The 10,699-nt window shown below is 40.6% G+C and overlaps 1 protein-coding gene across 1 annotated transcript in view; it reads left to right on the top strand.

The window, feature by feature from the left end:
• The first annotated feature begins 9,803 nt into the window (after window positions 1–9,803).
• The window catches only part of tbkbp1 (TBK1 binding protein 1), an 81,864-nt gene continuing 80,968 nt past the window's right edge, over window positions 9,804–10,699 (top strand). Inside the window, exon 1 of the mRNA XM_084937168.1 lies at window positions 9,804–10,293. The gene's annotated coding sequence lies outside the window, so the exon portion shown is untranslated. The remainder of the gene's footprint in view (window positions 10,294–10,699) is intronic.

Here is a 10,699-nt window from a genome sequence, read left to right as displayed (position 1 = left end):
TACCCAAGTAGAAAATGAAAGCTTACTTTGATCTGGTGTTATGTAATACATTACTAAGAATTAAAACATTACCCATAACTGCGTTGGTGCATTGGGTAAGTTTTTTTGACATTGTGATTACTGTAATAATTCATGGTTAGCGTTCGCTAGTATAGGTTTAATGTAAGTGAGGTCAGAGGAAGTTGTCTGTCTGAAACTTAGCTGCCAGTTGGCTAAAAGTATGACAGACGTGCAGTTCAACTCATCTGGTTTTCAAACTTTCAACCTTCATTCAGGATTAAACTGGACTCAACGGCAAACATATTCAGTCTGGTTTGGACAGCCCTGAACTTTCCCAGTGAATGTGACAAGGCAGCTGTCCAACATGTTCTGATCAGACATTAAACATTTAACCCGCTGGTACAAAGTTTGCGTGATCATGCCTGCAAATAGCACAGACTGAGCTGGTGTCATGCACTCTCTTCTTTCAGCAAACTAAAATTCCTTTAGTGATTTTTAGGGTAAGGCCTGTTTTCCAGCTCTCAAAGATATTGGATTGGACATAGGTCAGAGCCCCACATGAAATCTATTTCAACACTGGTTTTCACCCATCAAGCTGAAAAGCATTTCTGTCAGGACTGCTAAAGCCCAAATAACTTGCCTTCCCATTTCCATCTTCAGTAATTTGTTATTAGCTCTATGGCTCTGTTATGGGACCTTCACCGTCTATGTGCATAGAGCCACCAGCTACTTTATTAGGTATACTTGTTCAGCTGCTCATTAATGCAAATATCTAATGGGACAATCACATTGCAGAAAGTCTGCATTTAGGGATGCAGACATGGTCAAGATGACCTGCTAAAGTAAAAGACAAGCATCAGAATGGGGAAGAACGGTGATTTAAGTGACTTTGAATGCAGTGTGGTTGCTGGTTCTAGATGTGCGAGTTTAATGACTCTTTGTTACAAAAAAGATATGCAGAGAGAGCACAACACATAAAACATTGAAGCAAATGGGGTATAGGAGGAGAAGACGGCACTGGTTTCCATTCCTGTGAGATAAGAACAGAAAACTGAGGATACAAATTGTACAGGCTCACCAAAAGTGGACCACAGAAGATTGGAAAAGCATTGCATGATGTGATGAGTGTTGACTTCTGCTGTGACATTCACATGGTAGGACCAGAATTTTGCATGAACGACATGAAAGCATGGTTGCATCCTGCTTTGCATCAATGTTGCCTGAGTATTGTTGCTGACCATCTCCATCCCTTTTAAAGCACAGTGTACACATCTTTTGATGGGCTGCTTCCAGCAATGACAGCAGATATGACGTTAGGTCAGAAACAGCCTGAAAGCATGATTTGGGCTGGCAGTGGGTTGCAAAGCCACTTGCAGATGAGTAGCAACTGTGGGAAGGCTAAATTGGTTTAAAAACCTGCCACTGGTGTAGGTCATGTAGAAGAGTGTCAAGTAAGCCACCAGATGTTGCAGACTACAACTGAGTTTGACATAGTTTGATTCAATACTATGCTTTCTTAACAAATCTGGCTTTGTGGATTATGACAAATAAAGAAGCTGTTGCTTTAAAGCTGATATATACATTTTGCTACAATTAGCTGTATTTGATTAGGTATACACAATCAAGAATTATTAACTTCATACTGTAAAGCACCTACTGTACCAACAATGATTTGCAAGTCAGTAAACAGGTGTTGCTGTTTCAAAGTCCTTACATAGTAACCTCCACCTCATTCTTCATTTCAATGATAACATAATCAGACACACTCTGCTCCTTGTTTAGTTCCTCCAGTCTGAGTGAACAGGAGTACACTCTCTGTGAATGATTCTCTGGAAGCTTGCCACACATGGTTTTGAAAAGAAGTGCCTTCGTCAGGGAACACAGTGTCCCAGTCAAATCTCCCATTACATAAGCGACGGCTGTGTCGGTACAGTTGGGATTGTCCCCATAATGCCAGCGTGTCCTGCCCCTCAATCAAAACATTAGAGTTTACACAGTATGTGCAAAGAGAAAAAAAAAAGAAAAAACAACAGCCTAAAGCAGTATTCCAGGGAAATGACAGACATCACCACCACAAAATATCACGACATATATCACCTTTTTTTTTTTTTTACCAGGTCCCAGTACATGATAATAAGCTGATCCCTGGTAGACGTCATCAAAACAAGCATTAGTCATATTGTTGTCAAGTGGCAGGTTGTTTATTGCACCATATCAGCTACATTTGTGCTCTAACAAGATTTGATCTTGCTTCATTTTAAGGTATTTCGAGCAGCTGTGATAGATGAATCTGTGAGTTTATGCCTTGCATTGGAATGCTTTGAAATGATTAGCAATTTTCCTGTAAGACTTTAAAACTTGCCAGTCAGAAGAAGATTTGCTGTCCTTGAAAATGTTTCATTTGAAAGAGAGAGTACAAGAAGCCAACAATGTAACAGCCAACCACATATTTCTGCTATGAACAAGCAAAGAGTAAAAAACCTTTTCTGTATTTTCATGCATTATTTGGTCAATTTCATGTATGCTCGTGTTTTGTATTTCACTTCAGGCTAATGTCAAAACTAGGATTTCTAAAGGCTGCAGTCAGTGATGTGTCTAATCATCCTCATTCGAAGCACACCTGAGGGACGCTTGATTTGCACTTCTATTCCCTGATGATTTTGTGCATTTTATTTCAAGGGACACGTTTAAGCTTTGCAGCAGTAACCTATGAAATTTCTTCCATTTTTTCCCCAAAGTAACGCGCATGCGTTATTGTTTTGCATGCAATGCAATTTCCTGTTGTCTCATCCATGAGAATCAGACAGTCGTGTGAGAACGGCGACATATTTACTGTTTTTGATGTGATGGTTAGATTTGGGTACCCCTCTATCCTCTGCTTCAGTCATTTAAAGAATAACATATTTGTTCAAGTATTACTCCAGTAAGGTTCAATTTCGACTTAGTTTAGATGCCTTTGTTGTTTTTGATCAGCTTCATTAACATAGTTGAGATATATACATGTTCAGTAAAAATCATCCCATATTTGTGAAATATGATTTTAACATGCATAAAGATATGCGGCACAAATTGCGCAGATATAGGTCGTGCACATTTAAGTGCGTTACTTCTCCAAACAAAAGATATGAACGTCACCTGATTTCAAAAAGAGCTGTCACCTTGTGACTTCGGACACCTGACTCTCACGTGAGAGGCAAGCAAACACAAGAACACAGAAAAATAATCATGTCTTGTGTTGACTCAGCAGAATAAAAATGAGCATTGAAAAAAAATGAAGGTACAAAGAATAAGAAACTGAATTATTTTGCCATTTTAAACTGGTTCTAGTCCAATTTTGTATTGTTTAAGAAACATCCAGCATATATTAAGACATAAAAGATTCAAATTGATTCATCAAAATGAATCAGAATGCAATTAAGTGTCTGAAGGTTTTAATTTCCTGGGGCTGGAAGAAAAAATAAAATGTATTAGTACTGACATATCCATCTGCTTTTTAGTGCAGACCCTTGGTTAATCTTTACTCCGTGACACACCATTTTACTCTTTAAGCCAACTTTCTTCTGACTGGCTAACTCTCACAAACAGAAGGTTTTGACAACAGGTGGATGAGGCAGATGCGTCTGCCCGAGATGTTCATTTTCGGGATTCCTGCTGTTTTTTGACATCAACCAAGACTTAAAAAAAACTGAAACTGTGCAAAAAGCTTGTTTAGCTCTGTCTGCAGCCTGAAATGTTGACTGTCAGGGATTACTTCTAGACAGAACATGTTAGAAGGAGTTTTTCTACAACAGCATCATTATAAAGTTATATAATTTGGCTCACTGACACAGGATTTTGCATCACACTTTACAAAAAACAATTCCACTTTTTTCAGTGGGAAAATGTGGGGAAAAGAGAGCAATGTTATTGGATCAATACTGGGGATGAGCATATCCTGGCATCTGAACTGGTCCTGGGAGGGAAAACATCAATAGTTGTTTGACTGTGGCTTATCACTGCCAATACAAATGGCAAGAGAAGCATTTTATGAACCTGTGAGAGATCAGAACAACCTAGTTCCAGAGAATAAATGTCATTTTATTTTGCTGTCGCTTGTAACTACAGGCTTGTTTAAAATTGGCCCTCGAGACACAACTATTGGAACGTGCTTAACTGGTCAGGGGGCTTATGGGAGTAGTTGTTGACTACCCCCAGTACTTTTCCGCTCTCCGCCAGCCTACATTCCTGCCAGTAGTCAGCTCCTATTCCCCACTGTCAACAAACAGCTGGGCATATCAGCCATAAATGTCTGTGCATTCTGTCAGTGCCATATTGGTGGAAGGGTGATCAACTGGATGACAACAACAACTCCAGTGGAAATTTCCCCTCTCACTGTAGGGCAGGGATGAGCTGTCGAGGGCTCATTAGGCAGACGTGGATTTAAATGCAAATAATTACCAAAAAACTGACCCTGAATAAAGTTTAAGTTATCTCCATTGTAACACATTCATGATCACAACCTGTAAAAGACCAGAAGGTTTTTAATAATTAATCAAGCCCATTGCATTTTTACAGTCTGTCTGACTAGTGTAATCATTACAACATTCACACTGTATTTAGTCCCTATTCACAACACAAAGGATAATGGGAGTGCTACGTGAATACAGATTAAAGATATTCTACTAATCAAGTCTATGAAAAGAGCTTCTGCATGGCCATTATAATCATTTTAAAGGAAGTACCGTCAGTGAACGATGAAGTAAGTAGAGAGGGAAGTGCAAATGAAAGACATAACCAGAGGCCTGCAGTGGACAATCTTTCAAAGGTTATAGCTTTGAGATCAAAGTCTCGCCATTATTTAAACTAAATTCTGAGCTTCAGGATGAGCAATCTGGTCTAAATATTAGATTCTCACTCAAAACTGGGACCATAACTATGTTTTAAAATGTCTTTTTACTTCAAATTTAAACAGAAATGTAAATGCAGAGCAAAACCACGAGAGCTAATTACACCAATTTTTTGCTTTAACCCTGTAACACCAAGTGAATCCTATTAGTTTTTGTGGCCTTTACATCATCACTGTGATTTTTTCCCCCGAAAAACTTGATGTATACAATGTGACACATGAAGCGCTACCATGAGCAATAATTTCACAGTGCAGAGAAAATTCGACAAATGAAAACTCATATAGACATAATTTGTCAGAAGGTTCAATAAACACTCACGTTTTGAGAATTTTTTTTTTTTAAATTGATTTTAGATTTCAGAAACTGCTGCCACCTAAGTCTGCTCTAAAGTAAGAAATGAGTGGCCTTTGGTGCCTCCTGCCCTAATTTGAGCCCAGAGCAAGCACTCCCACCAGTGCTCTTCCAGGTTATTCCATCCTTCTTCCTCTCCATCATTTAAATTGGCCAGCCATCTCCCTGGTTATTGTTCCCAGGTTATCTTCTTCTGAAGGTAACACAATCATCCTCACCATTACCGATAATGTTTTAAAGATGGCACTCTTATCTAATCATTCTTCCTCCAAGAAAAGGTCCGTGTCGTGGTTTTCATCTTTGTGGTCTCCCAAAAGATGCATTCTCCAAACCTGTGTGCCCAGTTTGCATCATGTTTTTCTTTTTTCTACAGAATGCTGCAAAATCCAATCAGAAACTGAAGGATTTCTGTGTGCATGTGTATGTTTTGATTTCCTAGACCCAGTCTTGTTGGAGTTATCAGTTCACTAGCTGGGCCCACGTCCTCATTTTAGGTTGGACAGCGTTTTAGTAGGTAAAGGTGAATGGCTTGGAAATGAATTCAGCTGCGGTTTGGGGAAGGCCTCGAAGGAGACTGGTGGCAGCTCCCAGGCCTGGCAGATCTCCATGTACTAAATAGAAGTGAAGAAGTTAAAGAATTGAAAAGGGGAGGAAGGGTGGGAAACGAGAATGAACAGCTTGTAGAACTGGGAGAACATATATAGATAAGAACTGGAAGGAGCGTGTTTGGAGGCGTGGTCCTGTTCCTGAAATTCCGATACTTTATCTCCAATTAATCTGGACTGAATATGACCACTGCTCTATTTTTCTCTTTTAACCCCCCTGTCTGTAGCTTTTACACTGTACCTGTGAGTATCAATCATAACCGTTCCCAAAGCAAGGGGATGAGGGGACTATGTCATTAATGCGTGCACTGGTGCACTGTGGCTGTGAGGCTGTTACAGAAGTGTGACCAATGAATATCAATCTCCTGCCCTGTGTGCACCAGAGCATCTGGTTCTCCACTTAGAACCAAAAACTGAACTCAAGGAATGTGACAAAAGGCCTGCGGTGCTGTCTTGGCCTTAATGTCAAGCAGATCTACTGGGACAATGGATGTATTACAAACATCCTTACAGGTCAGAGATGTTTTGACCTATACAGTATTACGCAAGTGGATTTATTGAAGTGGCTGGTCAGTGTAAGAGCTATATATTACATGAACAGCATCAAGAAGCATACTATTTATTTTATGTAATATGCAGACTCAGGGAGAGAATAATCTTTGCACTCTCTACCTTTGAGTCACTAAGACTACTGTAATCGGCTGCATACTGCCAGATTCAACCAAGCAAATGCAGCTTCTCTGATAAAATGTGACCTGGAAGCTTTCTTCTTGTGCCCATCTTCACTGACTTAAAATGTGTAGGAAGAAACAGAAATCATGCAAACAATTATTAAAAGGCACTTCCCCACAAAGGTAACAAAGAGTCAGATCTCTGCCTCAATTAATTCCTGCTTTTAAAAACCAGAGTTGGATACATTAGCGCACAATTGAAGAACCTGCATATAGTCAATACATATAAATGTCTATAATTGAGATCAGGTTTTCCAGAGCTTCTTGGAAAAACCTTAGCCAGATGAAAAAGCTCTCAGTGTGATTGTCAATCAAAACACATCCACATGCTACATTAGAGCTACAATTGTCTCCTCTCAGTGTTTGCTCTTGTGTGCCTTCTTGAGTTACTGCAGAAGCACAAACCGGGATAATTGTGTCATCAAATTCTCAGAAGATGCAGCTATCTTGGGCTTAATGCACAAGAATAGCGCCCTATCAGTATAAGGAGAGAGTTGTGAAATGGTGTGATAAGAACCCTCTCACACAACATTAAAAAAACACATGAAAGAGACAGTTTTTTGATCCCAGAAGCCCAAGCCTGTGGGGATCCATCAAGAATCCATCACTCACATCTATTCCTGCAAGAAACTTAGGCAATACAGCATCCTGGGAGAATGTCAGAAAAGGTTTTACGAAACAGTGCTGACCTGAAGAGAGAGCATCATGAGATTCAGAATTTCAGCTGGAGCTTTTTTAGCCATCCTGCATGAAATGCTAAGCAACAGCGTGCAGGCATGAGTAGGCTGTGTATTGACATGCAGATTAGCTAATCAGTCAATTTGAGTCATTAAAGAGCAGACATCTTTCTAACAGCATCTTCAAGGTAGGCTTCAAGATGGTCTTTTCTTTATTTTGTGTGAATGTAAAACATTGTGACATAACCACAGACTTGAGAAAATGTGATAGATTTGATTGTTTTCTTATCACCCCATTTCCAAATATGTTAGTGTTTCATGAGAGGAGTCACTATAACAAGGGTGAGAGAGAGAGGGAAAAAAAGAGTTGCAGGAGGTAGATTCAGAAATAATGTGAAGATTCTGTTTAAAAGGTTTAGCTTAGACAGATAAGACCCTACGTTTATGAAAAACTGAAGACAAAAGAGAGATGACAGCAAACTCTAAATGAAGGCTGAAAGGAAGGAGATTTAATTAAAGCTTTTTTCTCCCTGTAAAAAAAAACCCTACACTTGCTAGAAGAAGAAGACCACAGACACTCAACACTACTGAAGCTTGCCCACTGGGGCTGGTCAGCTCCTTTCCCAAGCTTTCATACCCAGTGCTGATTGCTGAGTGGAGTCAGCTGTGCACTGGCTTTGCAGGGAAAAGGGGTGACATCAGAGTCAGTGGAAAGGACACACCTCCAACACAAAACACGGTAGGCGTGCTAGCACCATAACAGTCAGATTACTGTAAAATGTAAATGCATACACAGCAATGATTTGCAAATCACTCAAAGCATTCTTTAATACTAGATGGTCTCAAAACCCACAAATCAATTACTGAAACTATGAAATTTCACCTGTGAGGCTGAACCTTCAGAAGTAAAGATTGCAAAGTGTTCATCTTTCTGCATGGACAAAGAGTTCACAAGCAAAAGCTAGATAAGGTGAAATTGGGGATTTCATCATCTGTGTCTACATAATATTAAAAGATTCAGAGAATCCACAGAAACCTCTGAAAGGATGAAAACCAATACTGAATAGCAAACATCTTCATTGAGTACAGATGTGGTTCTGTAGTGGGAATCACTGTATGGGCTCAGGAACACTTGTGGAAACTACTGTCACTGAACACAGTTAGCATCCAAGTAAAAAAAATCCATGAACTGCTTTTTGTCTGAGAGATCTGAGTCTGATGTGCTGTTTGGAAATCAGGGATGTCCTACCCTTCAGGCTGAAGAGGAAAGACCCCACAGAACATGTTGTGAGCGCAAAGACTGGGCGCATTGTCTGTGATAGTAATGAAGTGGCATTAGTGCACACAGCATAGGTAACCACCACACCACAAAATTCTGGGTGGCATGGTGGTGCAGTGGTTGCCAGGTCCTGCACTTCTCTGTGGCTTCCTCCCACATTCCAAAGACACAAATGTCCACTGAACATGAACGTGAGTGTGAATGATTGAGTCTTTATGTGTACCTAGCCTCCCACCCTATGACAGCTGGGATAGGCTCCAGTCCCACTCCAAACATGAACTGGGTAAAAAGGAGTGAGGGAGGGCTGGAGACAGATTTTGGAGTAATATATTCAACTATGAAAACAATGTATTATTTTGCTCAAGGACTATTTCATGGAGATAAAGCCAAACTACATTCCTTAAACATTACAGGGTGAAAAAGTGCTTATTTAGCCTGCCTGCAGTCCAATCCTGCCACTCACTGAAATCATGCCGCACATTATAAAATATTTTGTTTCAAAATATGACACGGGAGGCCTTTAACTGTGATGAAAACTTATATCAAGTAATAATAGGAAACAGTGTCTATCAAAAGTACAATAATGTTCCAAGTTCACAAACTCTTACACAGGGGATCGTTAAAAGACGAGGTGATGCAACGCAGTGGTAAACTTGCTCTGCTGCAACTTTGAAATGTTTTTCAGGTATCAAATTCAACGTGAGCACAAAAATCATGTCATTTGTCATCTGACACATTGTCTTTGCAACATTTTCAGTTAGTATATCTTTGCATTCTATGATTATTTACATTTTTACACAGGACTAGCCAATAACATAAAAACCTAAGCCTGCAAAGCAAATACACATTTTTATTTAAACACCATCAATTTTTAAGTGGACCACGACGCGTTTTGTGCACTCAAAGACAATTTTATAAAAGATTTACTGCTGGAAGTCCGAATTAAGACGTGCAAATGAAACAGCACTTTCTCCTTCTTGGCAGAGGTTATGCCCATTTCAGAAGTGGGACACTGACCCAAATTATCTATATGAGGGTCAAAGATGTAAAAGACACAGCAATCAGACAGAGACCTGCCTTTGAAATTGTGTTTCCAGTGCCTGACACTTCATCTAGCTTAGTTGGCACCAGTGCCAGTTCAAGCAGCGTTTTTTTCTTCACAGCCCTGAAAACAGAAGGTGTGAATAATTTTCATGTATAGAGGATGTAGCCATTGCAGGAGCCATGTGGCTTTAAATGTAAGCTGTTGAATTGTTTGCAAAAAAAAAGCGTGCGCTATAAATAACACTTCAGTCCCGTTATGTGCTGCTTTTATCTCATTCCCTTCTGCTGTTTGGGGACTCTGTAAGGACTTAATGCGTCTGGACTACAGGGTCGAAGTGTTATAACGTTCGTGTTTGCCTCAGTTTGCTGTCAGATTCTTAGCTCTCCCTCTAAAATGCAGGGTGACTCAGGCAGGAGACATAGATGTTCTCGTTAAAAGGAGAAACTAACGCTGCTATTCCCGCGACATCATCATCCCACACTAGTGGAGCTCCACGGTGCGCGATGTGATGCTCAGTCCTGCACAGTAGCAGCTACAGGAGACGTGCTTATCCCTGCCACAGGCGCACAGGAGCACGGGAGGAGGACTACAGGAGCGGCCAGCGGGTTTTTCCCGGGCACCGGACACACCGTGAAACAGGACGCTTTTCCAGGGGCTGCTGTCCCCCCGCCTCCCACTCTCTCCAGCGATGGCATCCACGGATCGATCAACGGGAGCGCGTGAGTTGTCTTCTTTTATGCAAACCGTGCAAAGGCTTTCATGTGACGGACATAGTGTGTGTGCGTGTGTGTGTGTCCGTTGGAGATAGAGAGCAAACTGCATGTCTAACACCACAGCCATGTTTTGGTCATCGCACTGATCGCCTCGTGTAAAAAAGAAAAAAGAAAAACGGGGATTTAAGATTTTATTCTTCTTTTTTTTTAAAAATACAGCATACAACTGTGTTTATTTATTATACGCGCAATTTATTTGCCTACAGCTGATGCGTAGCTCTCCTTAAAGGAGACGCGTGTGCTCGCTTCTCTGGCAACATCAGCACCACAAAGAGCGATGCCCCTGGCCGCAGGCAAGCTTCAACTTCAGCTCCGTGCTCCGTGCTCAACGCGGTCAGCAAAGTGTAGACTA

Source organism: Perissodus microlepis, chromosome 8 (assembly GCF_051167445.1).
Source record: "Perissodus microlepis isolate ML-2025 ecotype Zambia chromosome 8, ASM5116744v1, whole genome shotgun sequence".
In the NCBI taxonomy this organism is placed as follows: domain Eukaryota; kingdom Metazoa; phylum Chordata; class Actinopteri; order Cichliformes; family Cichlidae; genus Perissodus; species Perissodus microlepis.
Note: the sequence above shows the minus strand (reverse complement) of the source record. Positions and strands in the feature narration are given on the sequence as shown.